The following is a 23,148-nucleotide window of genomic DNA, read 5'->3' as shown; positions in this document are numbered from 1 at the left end:
CCCTCCTGTGCCGAGCCTTTTTTTGGCTATTTGGGGCAGTTCGCGCTTAGACCCTCATAACTTTTTGTTCACATAAGCTACCCACTCCAAATTTGCGTCCTTTTTTTCCAACATCCTAGGGATTCGAGAGGTACCTAGACTTTGTGGGTTCCCCTGAAGGAGACCAAGAAATTAGCCAAAATACAGCAAAGATTTAGGGGGTCATTACAACCTTAATGGGCGGCTGAAGCCGCCCGCCAAGGTTTGACCGCCGGGCAGCCGCCAATGTGGGCGCACTCGTGCCACAGCCATTATGAGATCCCTGCTGGGACGCAACACAGGAGCCAGCTCCAAATGGAGCCGGCGGTGTTGCGGCTGTGCGACGCGTGCAGTTGCACCCGTCGCGCTTTTCACTGTCTGCATAGCAGACAGTGAAGAGCTGCACGGGCCATGGCAGGGGGCCCCTGCATTGCCCATGCCAGTGGCATGGGCAGTGCAAGGGCCCCCAGGGGCCACACGACTCCCCTTTCTGCCAGCCTTTTCATGGCGGGCAAACTGCCATGAAAAGGCTGGCGGGAGGGGGACTTGTAATCGCCTGGGCAGCGCTACCCTGGAGGATTACTCCCGCCGGGACAAAAGTGGCGGGAAACCGCCGGTCCCGGCGGAGCGACCGCAGCGCTTCTGCCGCGGTCGTAATCCCCAGGATTTCACCACCAGCCTGTTGGTGGTGAAATCCGTCAAAACAACCCTGGCGGTCAAGGACCGCCAGGGTTGTAATGACCCCCTTAGTTAAAAAAAAAAAATGGGAAAAAAGGGCTGCAGAAGAAGGCTCGTGGTTTTTTCCCTGAAAATGGCATCAACAAAGGGTTTGCGGTGGTAAAATCACCATTGTCCCAGCTTTCAGAAACAGGCAGACTTGAATTATAAAACCACATTTTTCCACACAATTGTGACATTTTACTGGGACATACCCCATTTTTACTATTTTTTTGTGCTTTCAGCCTCCTTCCAGTTAGTGATCGAAATGGGTGAGAAACCAATGCTGGATCCCAGAAAGCTAACATTCTGAAAAGTAGACAAAATTCTGAATTCAGCAAGGGGTCATTTGTGTAGATCCTATAAGTGTTTCCTACAGAAAATAACAGCTGCAATAAAAGAATATTGACATTTAGGTGAAGAAAACAGCCATTTTTCTCCAGGTTTCACTTTGTAACTTTTTCCTGCGATGTCAGATTTTTTAAAGCAATATACCGTTACTTCAGCTGGACTCTTATGGTTGTGGGGATATATAGGGCTTGTAGGTTCATCAAGGACCCTAGGTACCCAGAGCCAATAAATCAGCTGCACCTTGCAATGGATTTTTATTATATACCGGGTATACAGCAATTCATTTGCTGAACCATAAAAAGTGAAAAATAGGTATCAGGAAAATGTTTGTATTTCCAAAACGGCCACAAGATAATGTGTTGAGAAGCACTGGTTATTTGCACATCTCTGGATTCCGGGGTGCCCATACTAGAATGTGAATTACAGGGCATTTCTCAAATAGACGTCTTTTTTACACACTGTCTTACATTTGGAAGGAAAAAATGTAGAGAAAGACAAGGGGCAATAACACTTGTTTTGCTATTCTGTGTTCTCCAAAGTGTCCTGATAAAGATGGTACCTCACTTGCGTGGGTAGGCCTAGCGCCTGCGACAAGAACTGCCCCAAAACACAACGTGGACACATCACATTTTCACAAAGAAAACAGAGCTGTTTTTTGCAAAGAGGCTAGCTCTGGATTTTGGCCTCTAGCTCAGCTGGCACCTAGGGAAACCTGGCAAACCTGCACATTTTTGAAAACTAGACACCTAGGGGAATCTAAGATGGGGTGACTTGTCGGGTTCTGACCAGGTTCTGTTACCCAGAATCCTTTGCAAACCTCAGAATTTGGCCAAAAAAACAATTTTTCCTCTCATTTCGGTGACAGAAAGTTCTGGAATCAGAGAAGAGCCACAAATTTCCTTCCACCCAGCGTTCCCCCAAGTATCCAGATAAAAATTGTACCTCACTTGTGGGGGTAGGCCTAGCGCTCACGACAGGAAAGGCCCCAAAACACAACGCGGACACATCACATTTTCACAAAGAAAACAGAGCTGTTTATTGCTAAGTGCCTAGCTGTGGATTTTGGCCTCTAGCTCAGCCAGCATCTAGGGAAACCTAGCAAACCTGCGCAGTTTTGAAAACTAGACACCTAGGGGAATCCAAGATGGGGTGACTTGTCGGGCTCTGACCAGGTTTTGTTACCCAGAATCCTTTGCAAGCCTCAAAATTTTGCCAAAAAACACCTTTTTCCTCTCATTTCGGTGACAGAAAGTTCTGGAATCAGAGAGGAGCCACAAATGTCCTTCCACCCAGCATTCCCCCAAGTCTCCAGATAAAAATGGTACCTCACTTGTGGGGGTAGGCCTAGCACCCGCACCAGGAAATGCCCCAAAACACAACGTGGACACATCACATTTTTACAATGAAAAGCAAGCTGTTTTTTGCAAAGTGCCTAGCTGTGAATTTTTGGCTCTAGCTCAGCCGGCACCTAGGTAAACCTAGCAACCCTGCGTAGTTTTGAAAACGAGACACCTAGGGGAATCCAAGATGGGGTGACTTGTGGGGCTCTGACCAGGGTCTGTTAACCAGAATCCTTTGCAAACCTCAAAAGTTCGCCAAACAAAACACTTTTTCCTCTCATTTTGGTGACAGAAGGTGCTGGAATCAGAGAGGAGCCACAGATTTCCTTCCACCCAGCGTTCCCTCAAGTCTCCCGATAAAAATTGTACCTCACTTGTGGGGATAGGCCTAGCGCACACAACAGGAAAAGCCCCAAAACACAACGCAGACACATCACATTTTCACAAAGAAAACAGAGCTGTTTTTTGCTAAGTGCCTAGCTGTGGATTTTGGCCTCTAGCTCAACCAGCATCTAGGGAAACCTAGCAAACCTGCGCAATTTTGAAAACTAGACACCTAGGGGAATCCAAGATGGGGTGACTTGTCGGGCTCTGACCAGGTTTTGTTACCCAGAATCCTTTGCAAGCCTCAAAATTTGGCCAAAAATACCTTTTTTCTCTCATTTCGGTGACAGAAAGTTCTGGAATCAGAGAGGAGCCACAAATTTCCTTGCACCCAGCATTTCCCCAAGTCTCCCGATAAAAATGGTACCTCACTTGTGGGGGTAGGCCTAGCGCCCACGACAGAAAAAGCCCCAAAACACAACGTGGACATATCACATTTTCACAAAGAAAACCGAGCTGTTTTTTCCAAAGTGCCTAGCTGTGGATTTTGGCCTCTAGCTCAGCCGGCACCTAGGGAAACCTAGCAAACCTGTGCAGTTTTGAAGACTGGAAACCTAGGAGAATACAAGATGGGGTGACTTGTGGGGCTCTGACCAGGTTCTGTTACCCAGATTCCTTTGCAAACTTCAACATTTTGACAAAAAACACTTTTTCCTCTCATTTCGGTGACATAAAGTTCTGGAATCAGAGAGGAGCCACAAATTTCCTTCCACCCAGCATTCCCCCAAGTCTCCAGATAAAAATGGTACCTCACTTGTGGGGGTAGGCCTAGCGCCCGCACCAGGAAATGCCCCAAAACACAACGTGGACACATCACATTTTTACAAAGAAAACCAAGCTGTTTTTTGAAAAGTGCCTAGCTGTGAATTTTTGCCTCTAGCTCAGCCGGCACCTAGGTAAACCTAGCAACCCTGCGTAGTTTTGAAAACTAGACACCTAGGGGAATCCAAGATGGGGTGACTTGTGGGGCTCTGACCAGGGTCTGTTAACCAGAATCCTTTGCAAACCTCAAAAGTTCGCCAAACAAAACACTTTTTCCTCTCATTTTGGTGACAGAAGGTGCTGGAATCAGAGAGGAGCCACAGATTTCCTTCCACCCAGCGTTCCCTCAAGTCTCCCGATAAAAATTGTACCTCACTTGTGGGGATAGGCCTAGCGCTCACGACAGGAAAAGCCCCAAAACACAACGTGGACACATCACATTTTCACAAAGAAAATACAGCTGTTTTTTGCTAAGTGCCTAGCTGTGGATTTTGGCCTCTAGATCAGCCGGCACCTAGGGAAACCTAACAAACCTGCTCAGTTTTGAAAACTAGACACCTAGGGGAATCCAAGATGGGGTGACTTGTGGGGCTCTGACCAGGTTCTGTTACCCAGAATCCTTTGCAAACCTCAAAATGTGGCCAAAAAAGCACTTTTTCCTCTCATTTCGGTGACAGAAAGTTCTGGAATCAGAGAGGAGCCACAAATTTCCTTCCACCCAGTGTTCCCCCTAGTCTCCCGATAAAAATTGTACCTCACTTGTGGGGGTAGGCCTAGCACCCGCGACAGGAAAAGCCCCAAAACACAACGTAGATACATCACATTTTCACGAAGAAAACAGAGCTGTTTTTTGCAAAGTGCCTAGCTGTGGATTCTGGCCTCTAGCTCAGCCGGCACCTAGGGAAACCTAGCAAACCTGTGCAGGTTTGAAAACTAGACACCTAGGGGACTACAAGATGGGGTGACTTGTGGGGCTCTGAACCAGTTCTGTTACCCAGAATCCTTCGCAAACCTTAAAATTTGGCCAAAAAACACTTTTTTTCTCTCATATCAGGGAAAGAAAGTTCTGGAATCAGAGAGGAGACACAAATTTCCTTCCAACCAGCGATCCCACAAGTCTCCTGATAAAAATGGGACCTCACTTTTGTGGGTAGGCCTACTGCCCGCAGAAGGAAATGCCCCAAAATACTATCTGGACACATCAAAATTATCAAAATAAAACTACCTGTTTTTGCGGGGGGCACCTGTGTTTTTGGTCCTGGACTCAGCAACATTCTAGGGATACCTATCAAACCCAGACATTTCTGAAAACTAGACACCCGAGGGAGTCCAGTATGGTGTGACTTGCGTGGATCCCCCACTGTTTTCTTACCCAGAATCCTCAGCAAACCTCAAATTTAACTAAAAAAACTAATTTTTCCCACATTTCTGTGTGGGATCACCACACTGGGACAAATTTCCCACCCAATGTTCCCCTCAGTCTCCCGGTAAAATGATACCTCATTTGTGTAGGTGGGCCAAGTGATTGTGAAAGGGAAGAGCGAAAAACATGTCGATATTGAGGGAGAACTAAAGGGGGTCCAAAAGGGCAGTTTGCAAAAAAAAATTTTTAGGCTGACAAGTGCAGCAGAATTGTTATCGGTATAGATGAGACAATGCTGGGTGGTAGGAATTTTGTTGATTCCTGCAGATTCCGGAAGGTTCCATCACATGTGTGATTTCCAGCAAAGTTGGAGGTTTGCAGGGCATTGTGGGTACAAAAATGGTGCGGGTGCAATGTGAAACACACCACCCTGGAATCACCCAGATGTTTAGTTTTCAGATGTGTCTAGGTCTTGTGGATTTTTCTACATGGCAGCGTCCCAAAGTCCATAAAGTGCAGCCGTCACCATTCCAAGTGGGACGATTTTGAAAGTTAGCCAAGCTCTCATGGCTCAAATGCAAAACCAAAACCCAAAATAATCAAATGTCTTCTTGCTTGCTGTGGGATAAGATGTTTTAGAGTGTGGGGGAGAGCTGAAAGACTGTTACCCCCTTCAGTTGGGGTGGGGGTATAACCAGGTCCATACTGGTTGGTAGCCACCACCCCAATATTATTATTTTTTTTAAATTCCCTGGCATCGTAGACTTTCTGCCCCCGGGGTGTGGATCAGGGGTAATTGCCCCATCAGCCCACTGGTAGACAGAACATATTTGGCCCCATTTATTTGGGGTGGGGATATGGCTACACCCCCACCCTCTTATTTTGAAAAAAAGAACTTCCCTTGTCTCTGGTGGGCTTTCTGCCCCCCCTTGGGGCAGATGGGCCTTCCAAAAATAGGCCCATCTGCCCCAAGGGGGGAAGATATGGCCAACAGTAATGTGCCCCCATGGGGAGCGACCCTTACACAAGGGGCTGCCCCCCTAAAGAAAACACATGCATACACACACACCAATCCCTGGTGCCTAAGTGGTTTCTGCCCCCCTTGGGGGCAGATGGGTCTAACAAAAATCGTCCGTTCTGCCCTCAACGGGGGCAGAAATGGTCTAAATAAAATGTGCCCCCCAGGGGAGCGACCCTTTCCTAAGGGGTCGCTCCCCACCTCTAAAAAGCAAAACAAAACAAAAATGTGTTTTATCCCTGGCGCCTAGAGGTTTCTGCCCCCCGTGGGCAGATCGGCCTAGTAACAATAAGCCGATCTGCCCCCGGGGTTCTGACCAGGTTCTGTTACCCAGAATCCTTTGCAAACCTCAGAATTTGGCCAAAAAAACAATTTTTCCTCTCATTTCGGTGACAGAAAGTTCTGGAATCAGAGAAGAGCCACAAATTTCCTTCCACCCAGCGTTTCCCCAAGTATCCAGATAAAAATTGTACCTCACTTGTGGGGGTAGGCCTAGCGCTCACGACAGGAAAGGCCCCAAAACACAACGCGGACACATCACATTTTCACAAAGAAAACAGAGCTGTTTATTGCTAAGTGCCTAGCTGTGGATTTTGGCCTCAAGCTCAGCCAGCATCTAGGGAAACCTAGCAAACCTGCGCAGTTTTGAAAACTAGACACCTAGGGGAATCCAAGATGGGGTAACTTGTCGGGCTCTGACCAGGTTTTGTTACCCAGAATCCTTTGCAAGCCTCAAAATTTTGCCAAAAAACACCTTTTTCCTCTCATTTCGGTGACAGAAAGTGCTGGAATCAGAGAGGAGCCACAAATGTCCTTCCACCCAGCATTCCCCCAAGTCTCCAGATAAAAATGGTACCTCACTTGTGGGGGTAGGCCTAGCACCCGCACCAGGAAATGCCCCAAAACACAACGTGGACACATCACATTTTTACAAAGAAAACCAAGCTGTTTTTTGCAAAGTGCCTAGCTGTGAATTTTTGGCTCTAGCTCAGCCGGCACCTAGGTAAACCTAGCAACCCTGCGTAGTTTTGAAAACGAGACACCTAGGGGAATCCAAGATGGGGTGACTTGTGGGGCTCTGACCAGGGTCTGTTAACCAGAATCCTTTGCAAACCTCAAAAGTTCGCCAAACAAAACACTTTTTCCTCTCATTTTGGTGACAGAAGGTGCTGGAATCAGAGAGGAGCCACAGATTTCCTTCCACCCAGCGTTCCCTCAAGTCTCCCGATAAAAATTGTACCTCACTTGTGGGGATAGGCCTAGCGCACACAACAGGAAAAGCCCCAAAACACAACGCAGACACATCACATTTTCACAAAGAAAACAGAGCTGTTTTTTGCTAAGTGCCTAGCTGTGGATTTTGGCCTCTAGCTCAACCAGCATCTAGGGAAACCTAGCAAACCTGCGCAATTTTGAAAACTAGACACCTAGGGGAATCCAAGATGGGGTGACTTGTCGGGCTCTGACCAGGTTTTGTTACCCAGAATCCTTTGCAAGCCTCAAAATTTGGCCAAAAATACCTTTTTTCTCTCATTTCGGTGACAGAAAGTTCTGGAATCAGAGAGGAGCCACAAATTTCCTTGCACCCAGCATTTCCCCAAGTCTCCCGATAAAAATGGTACCTCACTTGTGGGGGTAGGCCTAGCGCCCACGACAGAAAAAGCCCCAAAACACAACGTGGACATATCACATTTTCACAAAGAAAACCGAGCTGTTTTTTCCAAAGTGCCTAGCTGTGGATTTTGGCCTCTAGCTCAGCCGGCACCTAGGGAAACCTAGCAAACCTGTGCAGTTTTGAAGACTGGACACCTAGGAGAATACAAGATGGGGTGACTTGTGGGGCTCTGACCAGGTTCTGTTACCCAGATTCCTTTGCAAACTTCAAAATTTTGACAAAAAACACTTTTTCCTCTCATTTCGGTGACATAAAGTTCTGGAATCAGAGAGGAGCCACAAATTTCCTTCCACCCAGCATTCCCCCAAGTCTCCAGATAAAAATGGTACCTCACTTGTGGGGGTAGGCCTAGCGCCCGCACCAGGAAATGCCCCAAAACACAACGTGGACACATCACATTTTTACAAAGAAAACCAAGCTGTTTTTTGAAAAGTGCCTAGCTGTGAATTTTTGCCTCTAGCTCAGCCGGCACCTAGGTAAACCTAGCAACCCTGCGTAGTTTTGAAAACTAGACACCTAGGGGAATCCAAGATGGGGTGACTTGTGGGGCTCTGACCAGGGTCTGTTAACCAGAATCCTTTGCAAACCTCAAAAGTTCGCCAAACAAAACACTTTTTCCTCTCATTTTGGTGACAGAAGGTGCTGGAATCAGAGAGGAGCCACAGATTTCCTTCCACCCAGCGTTCCCTCAAGTCTCCCGATAAAAATTGTACCTCACTTGTGGGGATAGGCCTAGCGCTCACGACAGGAAAAGCCCCAAAACACAACGTGGACACATCACATCTTCACAAAGAAAATACAGCTGTTTTTTGCTAAGTGCCTAGCTGTGGATTTTGGCCTCTAGATCAGCCGGCACCTAGGGAAACCTAACAAACCTGCTCAGTTTTGAAAACTAGACACCTAGGGGAATCCAAGATGGGGTGACTTGTGGGGCTCTGACCAGGTTCTGTTACCCAGAATCCTTTGCAAACCTCAAAATGTGGCCAAAAAAGCACTTTTTCCTCTCATTTCGGTGACAGAAAGTTCTGGAATCAGAGAGGAGCCACAAATTTCCTTCCACCCAGTGTTCCCCCTAGTCTCCCGATAAAAATTGTACCTCACTTGTGGGGGTAGGCCTAGCACCCGCGACAGGAAAAGCCCCAAAACACAACGTGGATACATCACATTTTCACAAAGAAAACAGAGCTGTTTTTTGCAAAGTGCCTAGCTGTGGATTCTGGCCTCTAGCTCAGCCGGCACCTAGGGAAACCTAGCAAACCTGTGCAGGTTTGAAAACTAGACACCTAGGGGACTACAAGATGGGGTGACTTGTGGGGCTCTGAACCAGTTCTGTTACCCAGAATCCTTCGCAAACCTTAAAATTTGGCCAAAAAACACTTTTTTTCTCTCATATCAGGGAAAGAAAGTTCTGGAATCAGAGAGGAGACACAAATTTCCTTCCAACCAGCGTTCCCACAAGTCTCCCGATAAAAATGGTACCTCACTTTTGTGGGTAGGCCTACTGCCCGCAGAAGGAAATGCCCCAAAATACTATCTGGACACATCAAAATTATCAAAATAAAACTACCTGTTTTTGCGGGGGGCACCTGTGTTTTTGGTCCTGGACTCAGCAACATTCTAGGGATACCTATCAAACCCAGACATTTCTGAAAACTAGACACCCGAGGAAGTCCAGTATGGTGTGACTTGCGTGGATCCCCCACTGTTTTCTTACCCAGAATCCTCAGCAAACCTCAAATTTAACTAAAAAAACTAATTTTTCCCACATTTCTGTGTGGGATCACCACACTGGGACAAATTTCCCACCCAATGTTCCCCTCAGTCTCCCGGTAAAATGATACCTCATTTGTGTAGGTGGGCCAAGTGATTGTGAAAGGGAAGAGCGAAAAACATGTCGATATTGAGGGAGAACTAAAGGGGGTCCAAAAGGGCAGTTTGCAAAAAAACATTTTTAGGCTGACAAGTGCAGCAGAATTGTTATCGGTATAGATGAGACAATGCTGGGTGGTAGGAATTTTGTTGATTCCTGCAGATTCCGGAAGGTTCCATCACATGTGTGATTTCCAGCAAAGTTGGAGGTTTGCAGGGCATTGTGGGTACAAAAATGGTGCGGGTGCAATGTGAAACACACCACCCTGGAATCACCCAGATGTTTAGTTTTCAGATGTGTCTAGGTCTTGTGGATTTTTCTACATGACAGCGTCCCAAAGTCCATAAAGTTCAGCCGTCACCATTCCAAGTGGGACGATTTTGAAAGTTAGCCAAGCTCTCATGGCCCAAATGCAAAACCAAAACCCAAAATAATCAAATGTCTTCTTGCTTGCTGTGGGATAAGATGTTTTAGAGTGTGGGGGAGAGCTGAAAGACTGTTACCCCCTTCAGTTGGGGTGGGGGTATAACCAGGTCCATACTGGTTGGTAGCCACCACCCCAATATTATTATTTTTTTTTTATTCCCTGGCATCGTAGACTTTCTGCCCCCGGGGTGTGGATCAGGGGTAATTGCCCCATCAGCCCACTGGTAGACAGAACATATTTGGCCCCATTTATTTGGGGTGGGGATATGGCTACACCCCCACCCTCTTATTTTGAAAAAAAGAACTTCCCTTGTCTCTGGTGGGCTTTCTGCCCACCCTTGGGGCAGATGGGCCTTCCAAAAATAGGCCCATCTGCCCCAAGGGGGGAAGATATGGCCAACAGTAATGTGCCCCCATGGGGAGCGACCCTTACACATGGGGCCGCCCCCCTAAAGAAAACACTTGCATACACACACACCAATCCCTGGTGCCTAAGTGGTTTCTGCCCCCCTTGGGGGCAGATTGGTCTAACAAAAATCATCTGTTCTGCCCTCAACGGGGGCAGAAATGGTCTAAATAAAATGTGCCCCCCAGGGGAGCGACCCTTTCCTAAGGGGTCGCTCCCCACCTCTAAAAAGCAAAACAAAACAAAAATGTGTTTTATCCCTGGCGCCTAGAGGTTTCTGCCCCCGTGGGCAGATCGGCCTAGTAACAATAAGCCGATCTGCAGAAATGGCCTAAAATAAATTTGCCCCCCCCCCCCGGGGAGCAACCCTTGGCTAAGGGGTCGCTCCCCTTGCGTGAAATTGGCGCAAAAAAAAGATCCCTGGTGCCTATTGGTTTCTGCCCCCCCTTGGGGGCAGCTTGGCCTGACAAAAATCGGCCGCTCTTCCCTCAAGGGGGGCAGAGATGGTCTAAATACAATTTGCCCCACAGGGGAGCGTACTTGCCTAAGGGGTCGCTCCCCACCTCTAAAAAACAAAACAAACAAAAAAAAAAAAACTTTAAAAATGTATCCCTGGCGCTTAGAGGTTTCTGCCCCCCCGGGGGCAGATTGGCCTAACAAAAATCGGCCGATGGGGGCAGAAATGGTCTAAATAACATTTGCCCCCCAGGGGAGCGACCCTTTCCTAAGGGGTCGCTCCCCACCTCTAAAAAGCAAAAAAAAAAGAATGTGTTTTATACCTGGCGCCTAGAGGTTTCTGCCCCCCGTGGGCAGATCGGCCTAATAACAATAGGCCGATCTGCCCCCAGGGGGGCAGAAATGGCCTAAAATAAATTTGCCCCTCCCGGGGAGCAACCCTTGGCTAAGGGGTCGCTCCCCTTGCGTGAAATTGGCGCAAAAAAAAGATCCCTGGTGCCTATTGGTTTCTGCCCCCCCTTGGGGGCAGATTGGCCTGACAAAAATCGGCCGATCTTCCCTCAAGGGGGGGCAGAGATGGTCTAAATACAATTTGCCCCACAGGGGAGCGACCCTTGTCTAAGGGGTCGCTCCCCACCTCTAAAAAACAAAACAAAAAAAAAAAAAAAAAATGTATCCCCGGCGCCTAGAGGTTTCTGTCCCCCCGGGGGCATATCGGGCGAATAACAATAGGCTGATCTGCCCCCAGGGGGGGCAGAAATGGCATAAAATAAACTTGCCCCCCTGGGGAGCGACCTTACCACACACTCAAACTGCACTAAGAAAAAGGCACCATAAAAAAAAGCATATTTATTTCAACAGACACACTCTATCACTTAAAACATTAAAAATAACCATACACAATATAATTTAAATACCACAAATGCATGTTGCAAAGGAGAATAAAATGAAAATTTCTACCAAGGTTAAAATGTAATCTAAAACTCTAACACTCTAAAGCTTACTTCTATGTTCTATGCTAGGAGCTATGCTAGGAGAGCATGGAGTAGAATAACTTGCGTGTAGACTTTCTTAATGAGAATCTGTGCACAGCATACCTGTTTACAGTCAAGTACTGTAATAATGAGTAGTCAGGGAGGCCGTGTTCCCTATGAAAAGTAAACAAGCGGTGCATCAGACGCTGGCTCAATATAAGCTTTTAGTAGAAAATATGATTCAACAGCATCTCTAGCAATCTGAACAAAGAAGCTCTCCTGACAAGTGGTCAAGTGGCCATCCTTTCATACTCTACTTAGGAGTGTCTTCTATAGCCCATGAGCATCAAGATGCTAGACTAAGATGCATACTTTAAAAAACTGAGGTAAAGAATACAACAATTCAGTCTACAATGTTTTGGTTATTGTTCCTGTTTGGCCTTGAAATAGAGATAACAAGGCAAATATGCCCCCCAAGGTGTTACATTCCTCTTCAGATGGCACCATCACTAGAGGAAGACACATAGGGCCTGATTTAGTTCTTGGCAGATGAGTTACTCCATCACAATAGTGACAGGATACCCTTCCACCAAAATATAAATCCTTTTATCTCCTATGGAATTTATTTCAGCGGATGGGATATTCAGCACCATTGTGACAGAGTAATCCATCTGCCAAGAACTAAATCAGATCCATCATCAGTATTCTATGTTTGTCTTGGGGTGTTGTATTTGGATAGACCACTTCCAGCTGGTTGGTCTTGTGAGCAATTTGTATGTGCTTTTCCCGTGATAGCATAAATAGTCTGTGGACTGATAGATTGCTCCAGTCCCTGAACTACTGGTTGCGTCATGCAGCAGGTCTAGAATTTATGGTACGTGGTACAAATTGTATGAGTTTCCTGTATAAGACGACTGTATAATTCAAAATCCATACAGAACGGCTGTGTCAGGAGGTGGAACAAGTTTGTAGCTAGGTAGTATTGGCCACATAGCCCGTTCACTGCTCCTGGGACCCTAAGCCAGCGTGTGTGTGATTTCCAAATCTTGGTAAGCCCTATAATGTGCAGGCGGTGGTACTGTCTTACAAGCCTGACACTGCTCGGAGGCAACTTCAATAACCTCATACTCTAGCCATGAGTAAAATATCCCAAGGCATATGACTTATGAGCAGCTATTTCTACAGTAAGTGCCCGCCGCATCGAGGACACCTCAAAGCTTGAGATGCTGAGTAACTGCTTCCCGTTAATTGGCTCCTTTTGCAATAAGGGCGGCCATGAAGATAAACAGATTCAAATGGAATGGATTCAAAGAATTAGAAAACCCACATAATGGGGAGTAACCATTAAGAGTTACACTTGACAAACCTATAACAACAGGTGATCCCTTATTCCATTTAGGAGATAACCATGATTTCTAGAGACATCTCTGTAATCATGTAATGATGATTCATGTGTGTGTGTGTGTGTATCAAAAATAAACTAGTCAGGGTTCCCAAAACACCCAGGCCCAACATTGGGTACCAATGTTGCATAAACTAAGTAACTGGCTGAGCTCTACAAGGTTTATTTTCACATTCATGAGTGACCATAGTTCAATACACCAACGCTTGAATGTGAAAGACACGTTTTTGTAGGCCTGCAGAATACCACCCAATACATAGGTGAAGCGGTGTCAATACTTTTGAATTGCTAACAGTCCCTAAACAGGGATACAGGGACATCCTGGTGATTGGAAACAAACATATATGGATCTCTTCAAAACCACACACACAAACTACACAAAAAAAGACAATTAAATTAAAAAGCTTGTTTAATTCAACAGGTTCTCCTTGTTGCATAGAACATTGAAAACAAATAAAGAGAATATAATTAAAATAGCACAAATGCATGTTGCAAACATCAACAATAAAATTTACATTTCTACCATGAATAAATTATCATCTAAAATCCTAAAACCTACTTCAAATCTTGTATTTAGACTTTTTTAGGGAGAATCAGTGCACTGCATAACTGTTTACAGTCAAGCACTGTAATGATCAGTAGTTAGGGAGGCTGTGTTTCCAGTGAAAGGCAAACACATGTCACACCAGCATCAGCTGCCCCCAGACTTTGGCTCAATATCAGCGTTCAGTACAAAGTGAGATACAACAGCATCTGTGACTGTCAGGATCATCTCTGGCCGTAACTTGCATGAAAATCTGGGGCAAGCGACCTCTCCTTGCAATTGGTCAAGTCGCTGTCTTTTTACACTATGGCCCTCATTACAACCCTGGTGGTCGGTGTTAAAGCGGCGCAATACCGGCAACAGGCCTGCGGTAAAAAAAATTAGATCACAACCATGGCGGAAACCGCCAACATAGACAGCCACTTTAACACTCTGACCGCCATGGCAGTAGAAACAAACACCGCGGCACCAACCACCAACAGACAGGTGGAAGACACCTGTATTACAAGAGGCCTATCCGTCACCTTTACCGGGGCGGTACCAACAACATCAAAAGCACAGCGGAAACAGTCTGTGGAATGGAAACCACTCACCTCTCAACACCCAACGAGGACCCAGGACGCCATGGAGCCCGAGTTACAGGTCCTGCCCATGTTGCTTTACCTCCTCTTGTATCAGGAGCAGCAAAGACACAGGGGACGACCACGGTGAGTACTGCACCTAGCACACAGGGGAGGGAAAAGAGAGTGGCACACCCACGCAACACCCTCACCCACAACACCATACACACAAATACATGCATTAACATTACATTTACACCCGTCACCACCCCTGGAAGAACGCATAGACAAAAGGAAATGATTGTAATGAGTGTGATCATTCAAAAATCAGATAGGCCAAATTAAAATATCAGTATATACAAATATGTACACCAACTACACAAGTCCGGATATGAATGACGTCATTGTCAGTGGATCAGTGTCCCAAAATGCATGGGCGAAGCCCACACAAGATACCTGACTCGACACGGAGAGAACACTGCAGAGGCATCAGATGGAAAATAAACAGGCACCTCAGGGGGAGCGGGAGGGAGGGCACTTCAGCCGGATGAACGGACGACGCCACTGCTCCACGAGGGGGCTCCATGCCCACAGTTTGATCCTGGGGAGTGCAAAGCCACAGTCTCTCAAGTCTCTCCAGTGGGTGCTTTGCCCACTGCTTTACCCTGGGGAGTGCAACACCACAGTCTTTCAAGTCTCTCCAGTGGGTGGTTTGCCCATTGCTGTATCCTGGGGAGTGCAAAGCCACAGTCTCTCAAGTCTCTCCAGTGTGTGGTTTGCCCACTGCTTTCTCTCCAGTGGGTGGTTTGCCCACTGCTTTATCCTGGGGGGTGCAAAGCCACAGTCTCTCAAGTCTCTCCAGTGGGTGGTTTGCCCACTGCTGTATCCTGGGGAGTCTAAAGCCACAGTCTCTCAAGTCTCTCCAGTGAGTGGTTTGCCCACTGCTTTATCCTGGGGAGTGCAAAGCCACAGTCTCTCAAGTGGATGTGATTCTCCACTGGTTCTGGATGGGGCATTGCGCCCAGAGTGCTTCATCCTGCCAAGGACAGAGGTAGTGGAGCTGAGTCTCCATTGGTTCTGGAGGGGGCATTGTGCCCAGAGTGCTTCATCCTGCCAAGGTCAGAGGTAGTGGATGTGATTCTCCACTGGTTCTGGAGGGGGCATTGTGCCCAGAGTGCTTCATCCTACCAAGGACAGCGGTAGTGGAGGTGATTTTCCGCTGGTTCTGGAGGGGGCATTGTGCCCAGAGTGCTTCATCCTGCCAAGGACAGAGGTAGTGGATGTGATTCTCCACTGTTCTGGAGGGGGCATTGTGCCCAGAGTGCTTCATCCTGCCAAGGATTAGGTGAGTGGATGTGATTCTCCACTGGTTCTGGAGGGGGCATTGTGCCCGGAGTGCTTCATCCTGCCAAGGACAGAGGTAGTGGATGTGATTCCCCACTGGTTCTGGAGGGGGCATTGTGCCCAGAGTGCTTCATTCTGCCAATGACTGAGGTTGTGGATGTGATTCTCCACTGGTTCTGGAGGGGGCATTGTGCCCAGAGTGCTTCATCCTGCCAAGGATTAGGTGAGTCGATGAGATTCTCCACTGGTTCTGGAGGGGGCATTGTGCCGAGTGTGCTTCATCATGCCAAGGACAGAGGTAGTGGATGTGATTCTCCACTGGTTCTGGAGGGGGCATTGTGCCCAGAGTGCTTCATCCTGCCAAGGACAGAGGTAGTGGATGTGATTCTCCACTGGTTCTGGAGGGGGCATTGTGCCCAGAGTGCTTCATCCTACCAAGGATTAGGAGAGTGGATGTGATTCTCCATTGGTTCTGGAGGGGGCATTGTGCCCAGAGTGCTTCATCCTGCCAAGGATTAGGTAAGTGGATGTGATTCTCCACTAGTTCTGGAGGGGGCAGTGTGCCCAGAGTGCTTCACATGCAGTGTGGCAGGTCCCATTCCCTCACCTGGGTGTGTGTGCCACAAGATTGCCTGGGAACAGATAGCATTATACTCCATGGAGGCAGAGACACACTCCACCCTGCTGCAACTTCGCCTGCCACATGCAGGTACAAACAGTGCTGGGTGTCGTGCCTCATGTAGGGTCCAGGATGTCTCCTGCAGCCTCGGACGGCTGCCCACTGGGGATAATAGCCATGTCAGCTGTAGTGGCACTGTCTGAGCACGTCACAGGACTGGTGCCGGTGGTTGTGGCGGTGTCTGTGGCGGAGGTGCTGGCGGTCATGCATGTGTCAGCACCTGCGGAGGGACACAGCAGGACGTATCCTGCAGCCTCGGATGGCTGCCCACTGGGGACGATCCTGGGGACTGTTGCTGAGGCAGCAGACGTGCAGGTGGCAGTGCAGGTGGCGGTGCAGGTGGCGGGGCAGGTGGCGGTGCCAGTGGCAGTGTCCACCGCCGTACAGGTTGATATTCCGGTTGACAGAAGGAGTGACTCTAGTCCCTCAGCCGGAGCCTTCGTGCCCTGTCCTGACTTGCTCTTCACCTTGTGTCCCTTCCCCACCTTTGATGTCGCTGCTGGTCCCTTGGCACTGTCCCCTTTTGGCTTGGAGGAGCCCTTGCTTGGTGGGTGTTGCAGCTTCTCCCTCCGGCATGTGGGCACCTTCTTCACCTTGGCAGGTGGCGGAATGGCCTGCTCCTTGGCCTCACTTGGTGGCACACTGGCAGCCCTGATGGGTGCCGCCCGCGATGTGACCGGACTTGCTGAGACCACTGTGCTGGATAATTTGGTGGCTGAGGTGCTGGGCTGGGGCCTGGCCCTAGGGGAAGGACGGGGGGAGGTGTAGAGAAGAGGTCAATGTTAGCCAGGAAGAGTTTCTTAGACACACTGGGACGGGAAGCTGGAGGGGGTTTCGGAGTGGAGGAAGAGGTAGTGGTTGTAGGAGGTGTACGTCTGCAGAATTTGGGTGAAGGTGCATGGGCCGGAGGCTGTTGTGAGGTGGATGGCTGTTGGGTGGGTGTGTGCCTGCGTTTGTGTACTTTGGGAGGAGGGCTCACAGACACACTGGGAAAAGACACAGAGGACACAGGGGATGTGTGCATGGTAGTGGGGGTGGTGATTGCACGTGAGAGGTGTGTGGTAATGGGCGTACTGGTAACGGAGGTAGTGGATGAAGATGTAGTGCATGCAGGTGTGAGTGGAGACGAGACCGGGAGGGAGGAGGAGGACGTGGAGGAGGGGGACACAGTGGAGGCAGGGGATGTTGGTGTGTCTGCATGGGGATGGTGCTTGTGTGAGTGCCTGTGGGATGTGTGGTGCTTATGTTTGCCATGTCCACTCTTGTGTGTTGATGAGTGTGCATGCTTGCCTGATGGTGTGCTTGGGATAGGCTGAGGTACAGGGGATTGGGTCTGGGTAGAGGAAGTCGGAGGGGGGAGGCTGGACACAGGGACAATGGCTGCCATCAGTGCTGAGGCCAGAGCCTGAAATGCTCTCTGTTGGGCCGCCACGCTAGAAGGAATGATCTCCAGGTATGCATTTGTTTGCTGCAAATGCCTCTCAACACCCTGGATGGCATTCAAAATGGTTGATTGCCCAACAGTGAGGGATCTCAGGAGGTCAATAGCCTCCTCACTGAGGGCAGCAGGGCTGACTGGGGCAGGGCCTGAGGTGCCTGGGGTGAGCGGGCACGGGAAACTTGATGAGGGGCTGCTGTGAGGGTGGTGCTTGTAGGGGGGGTGGCGGCTGTACCTGCTGATGCGGTGGGCACAGAAGTGCCCGCCACCGCAAGGGAGCTCCCATCAGAGTAGGAGTCACTGTCGCTTTTGTCTCCTCCTGTCCCCGTCGTGGAGTTCTCCTCGCCCTCTGTCCCACTAGTGCCTTCGGACTCCGTTACTTCACCCTCCAGGGCCATGTGGGATGCAGCTCCCTCCTGCTCCGATGCCACTTCTCCTCCACCAGATGATGCTAATGCACACAAAGGCAGGGTGACAAAACAAAAAGGGGGGGAAAGACAGAGGAGACACATGGTCAATGCCTGCAACACAACTACCGTTGGCGGACACAACACACAGGGAGCAGCCCTATTCACTAAGCCATGCACTAACAGGGCAGGGGAAACGCATATGCCCATGGGGGACTCTGTCTAGACCCATTTCATGCACAGCTGGAACCCATAGGAGCCTGACTAGGTGTAGAGGGCAAATACCACCTTTGGGGTTGGAGTGGGACAGAGCCTGCACGTCAATGGATCTACCTGTGCACGTCTGCCCTGGCCTAGGGGAACCCACAGCCCACCTCCCCCACCGAGACACCTTGTCACCCGAGTCAGCTGAATGAGAGTGTACTCACCCCTTTGTGGCTGCTGTGATGCCCTCAAGTGCCCATCCAACTCAGGATATGCAACCAGGATCCGGTACATCAGGGGGGTCATGGTGCGACGGGCACCCCTTCCACGTTGGGAGGCCATCCCGAGCTGGGCCTCCGCCGTCTTCTTGCTCCAGCGGCGCAGGTCCTCCCATATTTTCCGGCAGTGGGTGCTCCATCTATGGTAGACCCCCAAGGTCCGCACTTACTTGGCGATGGCACGCCAAATACCCTTCTTCTGGTGGGTGCTGATCTCGAGGAATAGTGAAGCAAAAATGGATGTTACTCCCCCGTAGAGTTCTTCTCACACATTGGCCACAAACGTCCCATCCTGGCCCAGAAAAACATACACACACCATCCTCACATGCTGGCCTGTCGCCCCCATCTCTTCCATCCACGACACTCCATACAATCATGTGCCATCCACTGTGCACACAGTTTACTCACCTGTTTGTCTGGTGGGCCGTAGTGTTGCGTGTACTGGGGGAGCACCCCATCTACCAGTTTCTCCAACTCCTCTGCAGTGAAGGCAGGGGCCCTTTCCCCAGACACTGTAGCCATTGTCGCTTCCAGACGCAGGTCACAGTAGCACTTGCAGTGTAGGTCCTCTCCTGTTGAAGGTCAGGTATCAAGTGAAGGAACAGATAGAAAATGGCAGTCACGTCCGAGGCGGTGCGTACTGTCACCGCCGGTGTACATCGTCATTGGCTCCTGGAACCCATAGGGCCCAATGATAACCAATGCTGAATTGCGCAGCGGTCTTCGACCGCCTACCACAACGCTGCACAACGCCAGTGCAGTTACCTCATTTCCCCTTGTCCCACCTTAGAGGTCAGACAGCCGCCATTTCAGGGGGCAACATAGCAGGCCAACTAACTGCGTCACACCTCTTTAGGCTAGGAATACGGACAGACAAAGGCACATAGAGAAAATTTTATGATTGTGATAAACAGCCTTCTGAAACCTATGTGGTGTCTTACCCTCTGCTCACTGTTCTCCTCCATAGGGCACGTCCACTGGGGCAGGTGATGAGATGGCTGCATCCTCCAGTGTACAGACCCCTGGTGGACCTGTCGACAATGGAAGACAGACACATCATTATCACTTACGGGGGCGTGGCCAAGATGGCGATCGGAGCGGCAGCATAAACTGCAGCTCCGTCACCCAGCCCGCACAATTATCCTGCTGTTGAGCCCCCAGCCCCCCTCCCCCCGTTGCAGGGTGGGGTAACCGCTTGGGGGGCCCCGGAGGACTGTATCGCCGACCGCGACTGCGACTTTGCAGCCGCCGTATTCCCGGAGGAAACCCCGTGCTCGCTTTCAAGTCCGCGCGGCCCAGCAGATCGAAGCCGCATGCTCGGTTGAACTGGAGCTGCCGCCCAGTCCCCGTCGCTACCACAAAGGTAGGAGCTCGCCGCTGCGCCTCCGCCACGCGCGCCGGGGCTGATCGTTAGCCCGCGGAGGGCTCCCCGGCGTGCGCAGGGCCGGCCGAGTCCTCCCGTACACGGCCTTGCTCAATCTCGAGTCGCGCTGGAGCGCGTCTGCTCGTGCCGCTCCTTCCCCTTGCCCAGGCACCCATCGGACGCCCGCGCGTCCCGTAGACTTGTCCCATACCTGGGACCAATTTAAATTAAGCACCGCTGCCGGCCTAAAGAACGGGGAAAGAAAAAAAAAAAAAACAAATGATTTAATCGGACGTCCGCATATTCGGAGGCCGCCATTTTGGGCGATTCAAAACTTTGTGGGGCCGGGATCCTATGGCTCAGGAGTGCCGAACCCATCGACAAAGGAAACCACACTGCTTAAACATCCCCCACAGACGTTTTGTCTCATATCTGGGATTAATTTAAGCCAAGCAATGCTGTCGTCCTGGAAAATTGCTCGCAAAAGGATCCCATAATCGGTGGCTGCCATTTTGGGTGCTTTAACAATTTGTGGGGCCGTGATCCTTCGGCCCAGAAATGACGAACTCGTCGGCAAAGAGCATCACACTGCTTCAGCATCCTCCCCACAAACGCTATGCACGCCTGGTGCACTGTTTGACCATATTTGTGTGATAATATCACCCCAAGCCCCACCGTGACCTCCTATGACACCAAGAAAAACAGAACCAGTAAAGTTGAATCACCCTACACAGGCAGTCCGTGCCCACACCAATTTTACCGCACTCCACTCCTTAGTAGTGAAGGGGTAGCTGCAGAACAAACTGCGTACAGATACCCGCGGCACAAGGGGCGCAGCCAATAACGCAAGGTGAGCCTCTTGGCGACACCCCTCAGATCAAAACTTCATAATACATCAAATATTCCTTTCAAAAACTCAAAAGTTCAGGCACAGACACTGCTCCTATCTAGTCTAAAAGCGCCGAATCCACGCCTCTTCAACAGTGCGGTACCTGGCTGGCACCACTAACTGCGTCCTCCTTAAGCTGTTAGTCAACGCTTCTGGCTGATCCTCCCCAAGTTATTCGTCGGACGTGTGCCCAGATCGGCTGGCTTGCCTCAACATCTGACCAAGCGGCTTTCACTGCAGGGTCTCCAAACCCAATACTAACTCACGGACACTGCTGCAGTCCTCAAATGGTGAAACCAAAGACCACCAGAGCACCTCTCACCAAAATGGATCACACTATAACACCCCCTCCAGAAGCCCACATCACTGCGCAATCAACGTTACAGAAGCTGGAGCTAACTTTACAATCACACACTTCACAATTCGAAAAAATCTTGCAAGCCATTCTAGACACTAAGACCACCTTGGAAGCCAAAATAGGCTCTGTAACAGAAGATCTCAACATCCTTCGCACGGACCAACATGCTTTGGCCGATAGAGTATCCGAACTTGAAAAAGACACGGCGTCCTTACCTGGCTCCATGAAAGACCTGCAAACACAGCTAACGCAGCTGTCAACAGAAGTTGATCTCCTGAAGCGCAGAACGGAAGATGCAGAAGGCAGGTCCCGCCGCAACAACATACGCCTGGTCGGATTCCCCGAACGCACAGAGGGCTTAAGCGCGGAACTGTTCATTGAACAATGGCTCATAGACACAATCTTTAAAAACAATATCCCGAAGTTCTTCTCGGATGAAAGAGCACATAGGATCCCAGGCAGACCTCCAGCACCCTGCTCACAGCCACGTCCTCTTATAATAAGACTCCTCAACTACCGAGACAGAGACCTTATCCTCCAACTATTTCGGAAATTAGGTCCAGTGTGCTACGAAAATGCTACGATAACAGCCTACCCGGACTTTACAGCAGAAGTGCAAAAAAAACACAACTCCTTCTATCATGTTAAAACATGCCTCCGCAAACACGATATCAAATATTCACTGATGTTCCCAGCCAGACTTCGAGTACAGGATGACTCTCGCACTTTCTTTTTTACTACCCCAGAAGATGCCTGGACTTGGCTGCATGCTAAAGGCCTGGCGGACCCGCTGGATGCAAGTACTCAGGATGACACTAGATCTCTCCCTACTCTGAACCGTAAACAACGCAAGAAACAAAGAGCCGGACCCTCACCTGAGCAGGCAAAATCCGAGCGCTCTCAGCTCCTCCGGGCAACATCTAATTTTGTCAACGCTTCTACCATTGTACTACCTTTGCAAACGGAAATCGAACTGGAACAGGATACAAACTCTGACTCAACCGAGTCCACACGTGGTCCTCTCCTTACTCCACGCACGGCGGATGATATCTGCTGAAAGGTCGGACTTGCTTACTTAACGTCTAAAAGTTTTCACCACAGCTTCTTCAATGCTCTTGCGTGCAGTCTTGCAGCCAACGGGTGCCCCCCCCGACTGGTGCGCTTTGATTTCTAAACCATAGGAAACCCGGGCAGGGTAAGACCGCACTCTTGCAACAACGCTAATTGCCACCCCCCTGCTCCATATGGACAAGTATCTCACACTGGATTTTTCCGGTATCGTTTTCTATATGTTAATGGTTTATTTGTTGTATGTTGTTTTAGTGTGCACCTCTATATTAGGAGTACGGATTTACAGTAGGCGGGTTAAACATAAAAAAAGCGGCAAACACATATGGAACGCTTACTGTAGTAACAAATGTACAGCTGACAGCTTGTTACTTACTGGTCAGCCAATCATAGTGACTGGGTCCCATAACAATGTCAAGATCGGGTTGACAGATAATTATAATTCAGATTATATAATATACAAAAAACAACTATGGCTACTCACAAGCACCAAGGGACCCTGAAATACAAAATACTCACATGGAATGTTAAGGGTATGGCTAATCCTCGAAAACGCCAAAGAATTCATGCTTTTCTTACAAGATATCAAATACACATAGCTCTGCTGCAAGAGACACATTTCACCAAATCCATCCTGGACACTGCGCGTTCAAAATGGAAGGGTCAATTATACGGCACCACTTCTTCGTCCTTTGCTCGCGGAGTAGCCATCTGGATAGCACCTAGTGTCCCGTTTGTACTCTCTCGCACACAATGTGATCCAAATGGTAGATATGTAATACTTGAAGGCGCCTTAGACGGGTCCCCATTAGCTCTGGTCGCACTATACTCCCCAAACGTGAACCAGCGTGAC

Source organism: Pleurodeles waltl, chromosome 10 (assembly GCF_031143425.1).
Source record: "Pleurodeles waltl isolate 20211129_DDA chromosome 10, aPleWal1.hap1.20221129, whole genome shotgun sequence".
Classification (NCBI taxonomy): domain Eukaryota; kingdom Metazoa; phylum Chordata; class Amphibia; order Caudata; family Salamandridae; genus Pleurodeles; species Pleurodeles waltl.
This window is presented reverse-complemented; position numbering follows the sequence as displayed.